Raw genomic sequence first — 16,358 nt, forward strand, 5'->3', positions numbered from 1 at the left:
TGTACTTGGTAATAGCTTATTGGCATTGATAATAACTAAAAAATGGTCAATACTTACAGAATGCCATGTAGTTCACGAAGCACTTCTACATGAACTGTTTAATTTGTTCTTAATAGAATAAATACTCATACCCTAATTATTTCTCCTTTCAACATGCGCTCATATTTCTTTAGCCATAACCTATAGTAAAGGGGAGCTTATGAAAGACTTTGTTTTTCTGTATAGTTCTGTCACACATGATGGGTGAGGAAACAAACATCTAGTTGTTATTTTTCTATATATTTTGGGGGGCTATTTATTTTGTGTAGTACCCAGTTCTTGTCATAAGTCTGGGGGCACTTGGTTGGCTTAGATGGTAGAGCATGCGACTCTTGATCTCAGGGTTGAAAGTTCGAGCCCCTGTTGGGTGGAGAGATTACTTAAAATAAAAACCTCTACTTTATGATCATAAGTCTGTACAAGGGAAAATGTGGATTAAATAACACACATGATAATTAATCTTGACATCATTGCATGTCATTGCTTGTTAAATGATAAATATGCTATACCCAAATCACCAAAATAACATTATTAATTTGATGACCCCCGCCCCCCACCGCACTGAGCTACTTCATGTTGTAGTCACTTAATTCCCATCTCACAGAACCTCACAACGTGAGTGACTCATCTTATTCTATAGGAAGGTCTAATTTCTGTTGCTCTGAATCCTCACTCAAAAACTGGAGAAAAGGGGACCCCTGGGTGACTTAGCGGTTCAGCGCCTGCCTTTGGCCCAGGGTGGGAGTCCCGGGATCCAGTCCCGCATCGGGCTCCTGGCATGGAGCCTGCTTCTCCCTCTGCCTGTGTCTCTGCCTCTCTCTCTCTCTCTCTCTATCATGAATAAATAAATAAAATCTAAAAAAAAAAACTGGAGAAAATACCTCCGCATGGCAGTCTGGTGGATTGCCCCCAACCCTCAAATGATAAACATGGTACTTAGAATATGTCTGAAGGAAGCTTTAGTAAAAGAAGAGAATATTTCGTAATGATTCTATCCAGATAAGGGAGACTGCAGTAACCTGCCATCCCAGAGGGGTGCTGTTCTTGAGGTGAAGAGCACATGAAGGGCCCCACCTCTGGCTTCCCAGCCCCTGGTCTTCCAGACCCCAGAGGCTCTCTCCTGCCCTCTCTCAGCAGTGGGACGGGGGGGAATTCATTCCAGACCTACCTGGTGCTGGTGGGCCTTCCAGCAGTTTCCACACACCTCACAATCAGGGCTAGATCTGGTTTCCATCTTTTGAGGTTTCATTCCCACTTCTCAAGCCTGCCTTCATTGTACAAACACGGGACTAGTATTGTTCCTTCTCTTGGCTTCAGAGTTTCCTATCCTCTTCCCAACATTTCAGGAGAAGGGACCCCTACCTTGTTTCAATTTCCAGTCCCTGAAACGTCATACCAGTACTTGTCAAGCTTGTCCTAACACTGAGCATGATTAGGTTTGGGCATCCAATCCTTAAGGGAACTTCTCCTTGGTGAGAATTGTTCCCAGCTCCCTCCTGGGCCAGATGCTAACTGATCTCCAGGCAGACACTCACTCCTCTTTGCCCTCACCATTTTGTGTGAACTTCTAATAGGCACTTGTCACTTTGCTCTAAAACTGGAGAGCTTTCACACTTTTTTTCACCACGATGTACAAAAAGAAATATATTTTACACTGCAAACCAGTATATACAGACATATACACTGTTGATATAGATAAACAGACATAAATCCAAGTAAATTTCCTCATCTGTACCTCATGCATGCTGATATTTTCTATTCTGTGTTGTTCTGTTCTACTTTATTTGTTCATTCATTTATTTTTAATGCTGATCAAGACCCACTAAATTAATTTCATGATCATCCAACAAGTCACAAGCTTCTGTCTGAAAGCTAGTTAATGCACCTGACTCCCCCTGGCCCATCCCTTGTAGACTGTGACCTCACTGCAGGTAGGAAACGAAGTATGTCTATTTCTCTTTGTATATTTGGTGCCTGGCATGCAGCGGAAGCTCAGGTAAATATTTGTTGAAGGGAAGAACTCAGCCTGAGTCTTTATTCCCATGTGTATCTACCTTGCCTGGCAATTTTAAAAATTGAGTGAGATCATGTATTTAGTGAAGAGAACACAGGGCTTAGCACCAACAGATGCTCAATTAACATATGTTTCTTTAGGTTTTTCTAGACTAGCCCTCTCGTTAATTCACCATCTGATTGCACTGCAGCTTGTTGGTTTTTTGTTCTCCGTTTTTTTTTTTTTTTTTTTTTTTTAAGTGTAATGAGGGTCTGAACTCCATTAGCCTAAGGCCTCAGCCAGCTTAAGTACTTTACAACTTTCTGAGTTGCCATGGAGCCAGGGACAAATTACCCTTCGGGAGAGCCTGAAAATATGGGAAGGTCACGAGGGAGAGTCCTTTTTGTCCTACCCTGGCCTGGGACTCATTTCACCATGAAAAGTAAAGACTTGAGCTTATTAGAATTTCTAAAATGAAAATTACTTCCACATTTTAAAAGATTATAAAGCAAATTTAAGCTTGCCATGAAATACGGAGTGTTTTGTGAATCGAAAGTCTTCATGGGAGCTCTCACTTCTGAGGCACAACATCTAAGTTAAGTCAGTTGTAGCAGAAAGAGCCCTGGTTGGTGACCCTCTGATTCCATCAGGAGTAACTGGTGGCGGGGCAGCCTCTGCAGATACCATTTCTTCATCTATGAGGAGAATCTCACCTGTCCTCAAAATTCTGTGATCCCAAACACAAACTCTGGAGTCCCTCATTTCATATCCGCTGGAATGTGTTGACCATTGAGGAGACAATATTCCAATTAAATTAAATCTCAGTTGCAGAGTCTGAATCAAGCACGATGCCTAAAACCTTTTCTCTAACAAGTTTCTTGCTAGTGTCCCGCAGAAGCTTTAACTGGTGTTTTACGACCTGAGAGCTGAAGAGTCAGGTTATCTGTTATCTGTATATATTAAGCCTCAGAAATCAAGCTTTTGCATGAATCGTCACAATAATTTGTTTTGAATTATACTTCATCCTGCCCATGAGATGTGAGCTTTTAATCTAATGTGGCATGAATTGATAATTCACATGTGGGCGATTTAACAAACCAACCTGTTTTCTTCTAGGACAGAATGGCTCAGAGGATATAATGGAGCTTCTACTTCTAGCAAAATATGAAGTCCGCTCCTCTTCAGCTGTCTGGATTAAATTTAAGAAGGTCAGTGGTGAATTCCATTGCTCCCAGCTGGTACCTGCACATGTTCACAGGTTCTTAATGAGCAGGCCTTCCTGAAGTTAGCAGGGTGATTGGGAACGTCTGACCTGCATGGGACCCCCTATAACTGCCTTGGTTTGAAATTCGCAATTTTTTCAGATGTCTAGAAAAAATAAAATACTTGGTGTGGAGAGGTTATCAGAAGCTTCTCATGTGCTTTCTCTAGGCCTTGCTCTCTATGGAGACTCTGATGGAGAAGAAATTCAGGTAATAAGTGGGTTCAACTTAAAAGCTAAGCTCTTCCCCAAAAATGTCAGGAAGGACTCCCTTACCTTTATTGTTTTCAAAATGAACATGTATTCAGCTTCCATACAACGGGGGGGGGGGGGGGCAGTGACACGGGGGCTCATATAGAGACTAAAAGAAGCAAGAGTCTTCTCTTAGCTTGTTTCTCCCATGCTCATCTCACCCATTGTGTTGACCCTTCCATCAGTCTCGATGACCTACCCTACCTTCCCCAGAAAACAAGATGCTTGTCCCACTGTGTCTCTTTCCTGAGAATGTCCCTGAATGGCTCCCATCTCCCACAGGAGTCAACCCAGCCTCCCAATCTGGCTTTCAAGGGCTCTATGATGCAATCTCCACCCCCGCCCCAGCCTCATCTCTCACATCCCTTCCTCACCCTTGCTCCCATCATGTGTTGGGTCCCTCCATGTCTTTGCTCTTGTTTTTCTTTACCTGATGTGACCTCCAGCCTCTTCTTTCCCTCCTTCCCTTGCTCTGATGTGACCTCCAGCCTCTTTCCCTCCCTACCTTGCAAGACTCCCTCATCTGATGGCACCTCTGGGCAGCCTTTCTGGGACCCACTGTACCAGGTTGCAGCCTTCTCCATGGTCCCAGCACACATCTCCATCCTGCACTCACCACATCATGTTCATATTACACTTTTACTTTTCTCTCCCTCCTGCTAGTCAACAACTCCCTCACTCGTTTTTTTTTTTCTTTTTTTTTTAAGATTTTATTTATTTATTCATGAGAGACACAAAGAGAGAGAGGCAGAGAACCAGGCAGAGGGAGAAGCAGGCTCCATGCAGGGAGCCTGATGTGGGATTTGATCCTGGGACTCCAGGATCACACCCTGCACCAAAAGCCGATGCTCAACCACTGAGCCACCCAGGCATCCCTCCCTCACTCTTTTTTAAAAAGATTTATTTATTTATTCATGAGAGAGGCAGAGACATAGGCAAAGGGAGAGCAGGCTCCCTGTGGGGAGCCCAATGTGGGACTCAATCCCAGGACCCCAGGATCACTACCTGAACCAAAGGCGGATACTCAACCACTGAGCCACCCAGGCGTGTCAAGGATTCCCTCACTCTTGAGGCGATATAGCATAGTGGTGAGGGCGCAGTCCCTAGAGACTCACTCCCCAGTTTCTAGTCCCAGTTCTATCACTCTCTGACTGTGTTAGACTCCATCTCCTGTCTTACTTCCCTGAAATATTCCAGGGTTTGTGTGGGTCAAGTGCATAGGAAGTACTAGAGACAGTGCCAGGTACGTGGTAAGAGCTATACATACGTTTTGTCTATCACCATTATTTACTAAAGACAAAGCTCAATGAAACTGTGTGTTTTCCCTTGAAGATTAGTGCCATGCAAATTGCAACAATGATTTGTTGGTAACGGATCTTTTCTGGAAATTTTAGAACATTTGGCTGAAGGAAGCTGAATGGAAATATAATATTTCATAAAATCTCAGAGTTTCTTCAGTTATTCTTCATTAAACAGTAGAATTGCCAGGCTAGGAAGGTATCACCACTGCTTTGATTCCAGATGCTTCTAAGCATAGAGGCCTTTTAGAGATCTCTGAAGCCCTTTTTAGTTTCCTTTAAAGCCTGTCTTAGTTTGAGCTGCTGTAGCAAAAATGCATAAACTCAATGACTTATACAACACACTTTTATTTCTCACAATTCTAGAGGCCGAGAAGTCCAAGGTCATGGCACCACAGATCTGTGTTTGGCAAGTGCCTGCTTCCTCACAATGTCGCCTTCTCAGTGCTCCCCATACTGTCCAAGGAACAAACTAGCTCTCCCAGGTCTCTTTTGTAAGGACACTAATCCTAATCAGGAGGGCTCCACCCTCATGACCCAATAACCTCCCAAGGGCTTCCCCTCTTAATACCTTGAGGTTAGGATTCCAATAAAAGAACTTGGAGGCATTCAGACCGAAGCACCCCCGACCCCTGCACTTTACAATTCCGTGCCATGTGAAGATGTTTGCTCCCACCATTCTGCTGGTGTTTAACTGGCCATGAATGACCTCCTTAAAAAAAAAAAAAAAAAAAGCAAAAAGCCATGTCTTTCCTCACATTTCATTCTCTTTTTCCTTTCTTTCAAGGCTGTCACTGTTGATATCCTGCTGCTCTGTCCCCTCCCCCTCCGTTTCATCTGGAAGATCTCCCTCTACTCACCTGAGGAGACTTACCTGGTTTCCTTAGCTCCTGGAAGGCAGATCTCTCTCTCCCCACCCACTAGGTGGATTGAGGGCATGCCCAGGAACTCACTACTTTTCTTCCAGTGATATCTTTCTCCTCAGAGAAGTCATGGCAAGTGTGACTTCTAGATTCAAATCTCTAGCCCTGACTCCTTTTCTGAGTTAAAATTGTTGTCTGACCATTTAGCTTGGCGGGAGGATCTTTTCAGTTTCAATGTGACCAACCAACCTTATAGCCCCAACGTCTGCATCCCAATGTCTGTTAGGAGAGATCTCTGAGCCATCTGATCTCATAACTACAGCCACTATGGACATATTCACGTCCTCCATCCCCTTGAAAATGTCACCAAGTTCTTCTCTTTAAGAACACTTTAGATTTGCCTTTAATCTCTATGGTTATTGCCTCCAGCAACATCTTCCACACTAGATTCCCACCCTGGTGCCCCAATGCAGGACTGAAGTACAATTTTCATATCACCCTCTGCTCAAAAATTGTAAGCAGCTCTTTCTGGCCAGTGATGGATCAAGTCCAAGTTCTTCTGTCTAGATCCCAAAGTGCCATGTAACCTGATCCCAACCTACCACATCTAACATATTTCCCACACCCTCTCCAGACATTTATGGAATACCTGCTTTCTTCAAGGAATTCACCTGGTTTCTAGAGGAATCAAAGGATGAAGAGGGTAGGCCCTCTGCTCTGAGCCCTTCACAGTGAGGTAGAAGATTGGAGGTAGAGAGTTTGCCAGGCACAAAAATTCTAATTAAATATCGGTACATTGTCCAAAGTATAGTAAGTAATATGGGGACTTAGGGAAGAGAATCGTCGGTGTAGACATATCCTATACTGAGCTTTGATAGTCTCTTAAGGCATATCAATGTTTCTGAGCAACAGATCTAAACAATTCTTGGGAATCGAGATTATTCAATAATTTTTTAATAGAAAAAATATAAGTACTTTCCCCCCAAACAAGTTGATTTTTGAGGTCGTTTGAGAAGGATGTGCCTTTTTGTCACTATTTGGGAGGGGCTACACTTTGCCTGAATTTCTATTTTTGAACGAGCTCTTTTAAATTGTATTGGTTTTGAATTTTATATAAATATCAAAGTCAAATACTGGGGTAAAATGAAAATAGTCTCCTTGGAGATGAGTTCTTTTCTGTCAAATGCCATTACCAGTAAAAAATGACTGGTTTCAGGTAAGGTGAGATTGGTTGTCAATTTTGCGTGCTTTCCATGAAGTGCTCTAGTTTTAAGAGCACCCCTGAGCTGCTTCCTGTGTGATCCTCACAGATAAATTTGAGGTGAAAACTTCTCTGAACTAAAGCTCTGGTAAGAAGAATTCACATCAAGAGAATTCCATTTCTGTGGAATTTCCCAGCCTGTGCTCATGGTCTGACATTCATGAGATTCTGTTGTGTTTGGATGAGAAGAAGAATTCTCTGTGACCTTGAAATTTTTGTTTTGGATGGCTCTTCCTTCTAGTACTTTCTCCTTGCTTCAATGGCTGCCCATGGACCCAAGATAAACCATTTTCCCGTGCCTGCTGAGAGAACATAGCTTAAACATTTTATGTTCTCTGTTGCCACACTGTTAGGACTAGCTTCCTAACTTGTGCTGGAAAATTCCAGAAGGTAAATAGTTGGGTATATGTTTTCATGTGTGTCTAACTCACACTGGGTGCATACACTTTTTGTTACCTCTTTGAACTCTAAGAGAGATTTCAAGAGTGCACGTAGGGGTAGATCCCTGGCTTCACACTTAGTCCATTCCTCATTCCAGCCTCACCTATACGTTTCCCCTCACCTGAAATCTGAGCCAGTAGAGAATAAACAGACAAGTGCCACCCACCCTACCCAATGGGCAGCCCTAGCTTATAAACATGCACATACACACAGGCACTCATACAAGCACACATGTACACACTTGCCTGCAACCATCTGCCCCCAAGCATGCATACACATACTTGAGGGTTTATAAAAGGCTCTCTTCAAACATCCACTGGATGTCTGCCTGGAGAGTCCAAGTATGGAAAGAGACTGTCTGGAGGCACATCTTGAGTAATCTCTGAGTGTTTCTCTCTTTTATTTCTGCACTTCACCCTTCCCCCCTTACCTTAGCCAAGACATATTTCCATGAGTCCTTATTTCATACGGCTCCTGTCTTTCCTCCTGTCACTGTCTTCTCTTCCTGGTAGAAGTCCAGCTTGAGGTATCCCTCATGCAGATGCTACTGTGATCTGTTTTTCCAGCAATTATTCTGAGCCATCCACACTCTGCCCCTCCCTCTTATAACCAGAGACACTGGCAAGTCCATCGGACCATCAAGGCAAGAGAAAGCTAAGCTCAGGACAGGGAGCCAGCCCTGAGCCCCATCATTAGCTTGTTCTAACCTGTCATGCTCTGATACTAGTAGTTCATGAATGGCCTAAGCCAGGAACCTATATTGTAGCATCAGAGCTCATGGATCTAAAGAGGACCTCATTACCTAACACTCAGTGACCAGTTGTACAACTCTCTGAGGGTATATACAAGCCACATGACCCTACAGCCGTGTCATGTTTTATTTGCCAAATTCAGGCAAGTCACCATGCACAAAAACCATTGGGTAGGTTGCACACACATTTCCATTAATAGTTTTCAACTGTTATTCCAGAAAATCTGGGGCCTTGCTAGTAGGATTCAATTTTAAAATGATGCACAAAAATACAGGAAGAGAAGAGTAAGTAAGCAGAGATGAACATGACAAGAGATTTAGCAGATTAAATGAGTAAAGGGGTGGCTGGACTAGGAGATCCCTCTAGCCCTGGGAATCAATGTTTCTACCAGATAGATGTAAATGTTCTGTAAGAGGTCAGAAATGTCCAAGGATGTGGAACTAGGAAGATAATTCTAGAGATAGAATTGGCTAGTGATGCATTATCAGTTGTTACTGCTTTTTCACCTAAAATGCTTTTTTTTTTTTTTACTTTTTTACTTATTTATTTATTTATTTATTTATTTATTTATTTATTTATTCATGATAGTCACAGAGAGAGAGAGAGAGGCAGAGACACAGGCAGAGGGAGAAGCAGGCTCCATGCACCGGGAGCCCGATGTGGGATTCGATCCCGGGTCTCCAGGATCGCGCCATGGGCCAAAGGCAGGCGCCAAATCGCTGTGCCACCCAGGGATCCCTCACCTAAAATGTTTAATGCTGTTTCCAAAATTACTGAATTTATTCCCAGGACACGATTTATTTTCTGGGAGAATCTGGTTTGTTCAGGGTGCACCACAATTAGCTGATAATACTCTATTTAAATGGCACCTTCCATCTGTGGATTTCAAAGAATTTTATGGCATCAGTTAGTTCACACGTGTGACTTTGAATTCATTTGGACACCTGGGAAATGGATGGTAAACACTTCCACCCAGGCAAAGCCAGAATACTGAAATGGATGGTCTCCTGGGTGTCCAAGTGCTGGCGGGTGAGACCCTAAAACTGATGCCCAAATGAACTCCAACTTCTTCCCACCATTTCATCCCACCATTCATGTTAGATCTTCTGACATTTAACTATCCAATAAAATGTGAAATTTGGAAGAAATTTCCAGACTGCTAATCTGTGTGTAGATGAAGGGAAAAGCTTGCACATTATAGCCTCCCACTCTGCCCAGTTCTGACTCTGATACTGACATTTTCATGGTTGAAATCCAAACACTACGTACTGCCTTAATTTCCTCTCGATTTGTCCTTTCTCAACCCCCTACCATCCAATGCGCACCCTCTTCCCTCCATGAATTCACTTCCTAAAAGTTTTCAATGACCTCCTGCAATTCCAAACAGTATTTCTCAGGTCATTGCCATTGACCTCCCTGATGCTGTGGCCCAAACTATCCTCCTCCTTGAAAATCTCTCTTCTTTTGACTTCTGTGGCCCTGAAATTCCCATTTTCCTTTCACCGCTCTGGTGATATTTCTCTTTGTCATTCTGTGGGCATTCCACAAGGAATTCCACCAGCCGTTGTGGTCTGTGAGCTTCTCTGATCCTCCTGTGGGATCAAGGCTTACCATCCCTTCTCTGCCAGGGATACAGAGAGCTCCCCCTGGTTCCTAGACTGAAAATCTCAGAGATTATATCCATACTTCTTTTTCTTTCCTTTCCTACATCCAGTGGCTGACTGAGTTTCTATCTTCCCTCTGAAGCAGCTCTTGACACCCACTGTCATCTCAACTCAGGCCCCTAGCACCTAGAGCATTCCCCTCCAAACTCTTTGGATCATGCACATTAATAAAATAGGTTCATATATGGACCTCAAATTTTAAAAGATTTTTTTATTTGAGATATAATTCACTCTTCCAGTTTTCAATTGTTTATATGCTATCTCTCATATGTTATCTCTATTGGTGTTGCCACAGACTGGGTGGCCTCAAGAACAGAAACTTATTTTTGCACAATTCCAGAGGCCAGAAATCTAAGATCAAAGTGCCATCATGGTTGGTTTCTGGTGAGAGCTCTCTTCCTGGCTTATAGACAGCTACCTTCTCACTGTGTCTTTACATGGGCTCTTCTGTGTGTGTGCAGGGGTGGGGTGGGGGGGCTAGGGGTGCAGGAGAGAGGAGAAAGAGAGAGATATGGTGTCTCTTCTCTTTTTATTCGGACACCAGTCCTATCAAAATATGGCTCCACCCTTATGAGCTTGTTTAGCCTTTATTACCTCCTATCTTCAAATACAATCACATTAAAGATTAGAGCTTTGGGGCACCTGGGTGGCTTAGTCAGTTAAACATCTGTCTTTTGCTCAGGTCCTGATCCTGCTGAAGGGGGAGCCTGCTCCTCCCTCTCCCTCTGCCTGCTACTCATCCGTTTGTGCTCTCCCCTCACCCCAACAAATAAATAAAATCTTAAAAAAAAAATGAGGTTAGAGCTTCAGCACATGAACTTGGCAAGGACACCTGTCAGTTGGTGACATAAGCAGTTTCTATTAAACTTTAAAATACATAAAATATGCGCTAAAAATATGGGAATTTTAAAAATAAATGTAAATAAGAATTCCCATATTTTCTTCCCACTGTCTTAGTGGATCACCTTGAGCACATGGGGGAGGACACACCTGTCATTCAAATCCATGGGCCTAGCTGATAACTACAACGTCCTAATGGCTCTGTCTGCCACCAGGCTTCTGCTTTGCCTTCCAATATAACACAGCCTCTGTATCAATCTTTATAAAACTTTGGTTTCTTCTTCCCCCTTCTTTAGAAAACTTTGGTGCTCTGAGTTGCCCAGAGTACAGACCAATTGCCAGCTTGACCTTCGGGGCACTCCATGTCCCACCATGACCTCTACATCAAGTCATTGTCCTTCCTGATGACTCTCATGGGCCCCTTCCTCCTCACCTGCAGCTCTTGGGCCTCTAGCTTGACTCAGCACCACCTTGCCTAACCCTCCAACATGATCTCCCTCCCTACTCGAAGTTCTGTCCCATATTTTGGTACACGGTCACCTGCTGCTCTGCAGTGTTGCTCGTCTTCTCATGGGCACCACTTCTTTTTCAGCTGGATTATGAGCTTCAAGATTTCATGGTCCAGGAATTTCTTCTTCATTTCATAGCCTGCTCTGAGCACACACTCTGAACTGTCCTCTGTCACAGTAGTGCTTCTCGGTCCTCCTCCCAGAGTGGCACAATCTGCAGGGCAGCCTGAGCCATCTCAGTGGTTGCAGTTGGGCAGAGACTACCAGGGAGGCCTTGTAGGCCATGACTTGCTGATCACACATGTATCCATGGTCTGATCACGTTTGGGATAGGCAGCTTTACACTGCTAATTCCTCAACCTGCTCCAGCTCAGCTTCTTGGAAATGGTACTTCCCAGAAGTTGGTAATATATTCTCCTAAAGATTTAATAGAAGCAAAGTTGGCGGCATATTGAAAAGAATGCTCCTAACTGCCAACTCAGAGTGCCTTAAATTAATGTTGACAAATGTGAGATTTATTAGTGAAGATACATCTCTTTAGTGCCTGATGGGGCTCAAGGCGTGCATGTAAATCATTCAGATGACAGTTTTCTGGGCTGAGCGCTTGGCATTTACCTGCTACCATTCAGTGCACCTGTTCACAGATGGCAGCACGGGGACGCTGAGGATGATTTGAGATGATGGCCACTCAGGAGCAAAATGACTTCGAAACATGGAAATGCAGGCCTAGAGCTGTCTCCAAATCTTGAATTCCTGTTTAAAACTCATCAGCAAATGCTGACCTGGACTACAATGAAGATATCAGCTTACCTCCTGGACTTTAACTCTGTGGCCCTCAGGCTGCACTGTCACCATCCAGGTTCTGGTGTGTCCCTCGGGACTATCAGTCCTGGGATGGCTGCTAGCTGAGACCCGCCCTTCTTTGTGAAATGAACGTGTGCAGACTGAAAATTAGTTTCTGGGCCCATTTTAGGAGGTAATTGTCCAAAAACCTGAAGTGTTTTAAATTTAAACTACCTATTTCTTCCCCCTATTTACCTGATAAACTTGGCAGAGTTGGTGAATGTCATAATTGAGTTCAGAGTCCACAAATCATTTCGCAGTATGTATTTCAGGTATAATATGGTTCAATGTCCTGAACCAGGATTATCTTGCCAACCCCTGTGGGTGTTACATGGTGCCAAGGATGCTGTCTGGTACTGGCGTGTCGTGTGCATGATCTGAACGGACCCTATAGGTTCCCATCGGGTGATGTTTTGCAAATGAGTGTATACATGCTGCTATCCTGTAAGGGCTAGTGGGTGAATTTTCTCTGTGTTTCTTCGTACTTTTTCATAGGAGCACCTGTGTCTCCCACATCGACGCAAAGGGCCAAGCTGGTCAGAGTGACAGATGTGGGGAATGGCCAACGCTGTTCACAGAAATCTCTGCCAGTGGAATATTTCTTTGAAATTTTTGATCCTTTCATTTTCACAAGACACCCACAGAGAAAGAAAGGAAGGAAAGAAGGAGGGGCGGAGAGAGGGAGGGATCGAGGGAAAAAGAAAAGAAAGGAAAAAGAATGAAAGGAAGAAAGGAAGGAAGGATGGAAGGCAGGAGAAAAAGAAAGAAAGAAAGAAAGAAAGAAAGAAAGAAAGAAAGAAAGAAAGAAAGAAAGAAAGAAAGAAAGAAAACGGGAAGAGGAAGAAAAGAAAGAAAAAATAGAGAAAGAAAAGAAGGAAGGAAACAAAGAAACAAAGAAGGAAGGAAGGAAGAGAAGGAAGGAAGGAAGAAAAAGAGAAGAAAAAAGAAAGAAAGAAAGAAAGAAAGGAAGAAATAAAGAAAGAAAGAAAAAAGAAAGAAAGAGAGACCATCTCCCAGTCAAGCCCACCCACTTTAAAAGGCTGCCTCTCTGAGAAGAGTTTAGCTCAGGCCACACTTTCCCTTCCAGCCTCCACCTTCCACTGGGGCCATTGGCACAGGTCACCGGGACCATTAGAGGCGGCAGCAGGGGACGCTGACTCTGCTGGCCTTGTTTCCCCTGGCCTGTGCTGAGGCTGGAGTGGGGAATGCCCACGTCAGCTGCCAAATGAAGCATTTTCATAGCCTGAGTCACACAGACAGACTATTGCCTGTGAACACAAAACAGGCAAGTAGAGAACAGAATGCCGATTCTGGAACACAGGGGAAGGATTATTGCTAAGAGCCATTACACACACTCAGGGTCATTCTTAACCCCGTCATTCTGCGATTCTGTTTTGTGTGAGGGTGATGCAAGCTCCCCACGAGTGTGCAGGTGTTATCCCCTTCTCACTGTTTTCTCTCAACCCTGCTTTGAAGCACAGTGGTACAAACCAGCACGAAGCTTGGCAAGTCTGTGTTCATCACTGGGGTTTAATTAAAATACACTGAGCCTTGCAGAAACTTGTGGTTTGGAATAATGGAAAGTTTAGGGAATCAGAAACATAGACTGATCCCAGGGAAAAAGATCCAATTTCCCCTCCAGCACTGGATTTCTTTGCCTTCCATTTCCTCCCAGACTTATAGTTCCTTCCCTCTCAAACGTATCAATTATTTTTCTAAGAAAGGATTCACCAATTTTATAATTGCAACTATTTGGCATTTACATATACAGAGGCATTACCCAAGTGTCCACACTGTTTCATATCCCTTTGTATTGGGTTAATTTGTAAGAGTCTATTTTCCATGCACCTACTAAGTGTGCAAGAAATGTGGGGTGCTGGGATGCGGTCGTGAGCAGAACTAACCCGCTTGGCTCCTTTTCTCAAGGATCTTCTGAAGTGTTTGTGTTGCATCTCGGTCTCTCTGTCATGCTAAGAGCACAGAATTCAGCTTGGTCTTGGGAAGTGAATTCAACTTTCACGAAGTGTCAGACAGTTAAGCAAAATAAATGGTGTTGGATATAGCACTTGTCAGCAGCATCTAATTACATATAATTGAATATATCTCTCTAATAGTGATGATACAGCTGTATTCTTCAAAGCATGATATGCACATGTTACTTCCACGTGTCATGCGTCATTTGAACAGCTTCATAAATCAGTCAGTGGACTTCCCACAAGTGTTGCATTAGTTGTTGGCTGAGCTAAGGCACTTTCTTTAAGACTGTGTCCCAATGTAGTTTCTACGTCCAAATCAGCTGCGTGTGTTTGTAAAAATTCCCACTTTTTAGCTTCAGTTCAGGTCCCCAGAATTAGAATCTCAGGAGTTGGGATCAGACATATGCATTTCTGGCAAGGACTCCCTCAGTCATTTAGTTCAGAGTAAAATTTAGACTGTTATTCTTGAGGAGCCCCTGGGTGGCTCTATCAGTTAAGTGTTCCACCCGTGATTTTGCCTCAGATCACGATCTCAGGGTCATGAGATCAAGCCTCACGTTAGGCTCTGCACCAGGCATGGAGCCTGCTTGGAATGCTCTCTCTCTTTCCCTCTGCCCCTCCCACCTGCTTGTGCATGCACATGCATGCACACGCATGCACATGCACACACCCAGACACACGCTCTAAAAAAAGAAGTATTCTTTTTGAGCTTTTCTCATTAAAACCAACACAAAAGGAATCAATCAATTGGTCAAACTAATCCAGCATTTGGGGTAGGCAGCTGATATCAGATAGATCTATGAAGTTTCCTTTGGCATCACATAGCCCTTCCCCTCCCAAGCAATTAAATAATGATATGATATCGCTTATGTTCAGCTCTGGTTGGGCCAAGGACCTTTGTCGGGTCATTTGGTTTCTTACTTTCTTCACCTGCAGTGTGAGCACTTAGACTTAATGATCTTCGTGCACCTTTTTTGTCAATGTGAACACACTGAGCAGATACCTGCGGTGGTGGCCAGTACTTTTACCTCTGCCTATCTATACCACCTTCCTCGGCCACCAGGAGATTAAGACACAGAGAAAGAAGAAACAGGACAAACACAGCAGAAACATGTCTTAAGTACATTATGCCTCCAGACTGTAATTTTAATTATTTTGTCTTATCTTCTTTCTAGTAAATAATAGTCTTTGTTCTGTTAGTGACTGAGTTTATCACTTTAAGTGATTCATTCATGTATTGATTCATTGAACATGCAGAAGTGTCCAGTATATCCCAGGACAAGGCCATGTGCTAAGGATATAGAAATGCACAAATAGTTTGACCTCAGACGGTCTTCTCTTGCCTAAAATAGGTGTACTTTAGCCACAGTCCATTGACACCCTTTTCAATTCTAGATTCCTCCTCCTGAAAGAGTGATGTAGAAAATATTTTTAAAACATAAAGACAAAAAAAAAAAAAACCAATAGACAAGTGGAGGATGGGCAGAGGGAGAGAGAGAGAGAGAGAGAGAGAGAGAGAACCTCAAGCAGACTCTATGCTTGGCACAGAGCCCAACACAGGGCTCAATCTCATGATAATGAGATCATTACCTGAGCCGAAACCAAAAGTCGGACATGTAACCGACTGAGCCACTCAGGCATCCTAAGACTAGTTCCTTTTGGATCCTTATCTAATTGTTTAAATTTCAAACCTAAAATTTCGAAAGACAAATCCTACCCAGTCACCTATCACCCTTGTCCACATGAGTGAACAAATAAAAGCCATAGCCATATCATGTGTTAGCCTTTCCCATCATCCATAATAATATTCCCTGGGAACAAAGTTAGGCAGGTGGAACTTTTTTAAGTTTTTCAATCTCTAGCAATAGAGATGGTTCTGCTCATTTTATAACACCTACTATATTCCAAATAGTAAGTCTATATGGATTCATTTCCTATTTTTGTAAATAGCTTTCAGAGGATGGCAGTAAATCTTCAGAGGATAACAGGTAAAGAAATTTCCTTCTTTATTATTTTATTATTTTTTTAATTGAAGCATAATTGCCATACAATATTATATTAGCTTCAGGTGTACAACAGTACAGTACTGCATCACTGTAATGATCCAACAGTTCATCTGTCTTCCTACCCTTATTATAATATTACTGACTATATTTCTCCTATGCTGAACTTTTCATCCCTGTTACTTTATTTCATCCCCATTATTTTATATCTAATCCCCTTTACCTATTTTGCCTATAAGAACCCTCCTTTATTCATGTATGTATGTGTGTATTTATTTATTTTTATGGAGGCTCCACTCCCAGTGTGGCACCCAACTTGGGCCTTGAACTTGTGACCCTGAGATAAGACCTGAGCTGAAATCA

General features: G+C 43.1%; 1 protein-coding gene across 4 annotated transcripts in view; it reads left to right on the forward strand.

Annotated features, from left to right (window-relative positions):
- The window catches only part of SCAF8 (SR-related CTD associated factor 8), a 224,582-nt gene that overhangs the window by 184,586 nt on the left and 23,638 nt on the right, over positions 1–16,358 (forward strand). Inside the window, exons 22-24 of one of the 4 annotated variants that reach the window (XR_008662476.1) lie at positions 3,149–3,240; positions 3,464–3,504; positions 12,512–12,676. The gene's annotated coding sequence lies outside the window, so the exon portion shown is untranslated. Of the gene's footprint in view, positions 1–3,148; positions 3,241–3,463; positions 3,505–12,511; positions 12,677–16,358 lie in introns of those variants that run through there. The other 3 variants (XR_008662477.1, XR_008662478.1, XR_008662479.1) reach the window with 3 other exon arrangements.

This window comes from Nyctereutes procyonoides, unplaced genomic scaffold (assembly GCF_905146905.1).
Source record: "Nyctereutes procyonoides isolate TBG_1078 unplaced genomic scaffold, NYPRO_anot_genome, whole genome shotgun sequence".
In the NCBI taxonomy this organism is placed as follows: domain Eukaryota; kingdom Metazoa; phylum Chordata; class Mammalia; order Carnivora; family Canidae; genus Nyctereutes; species Nyctereutes procyonoides.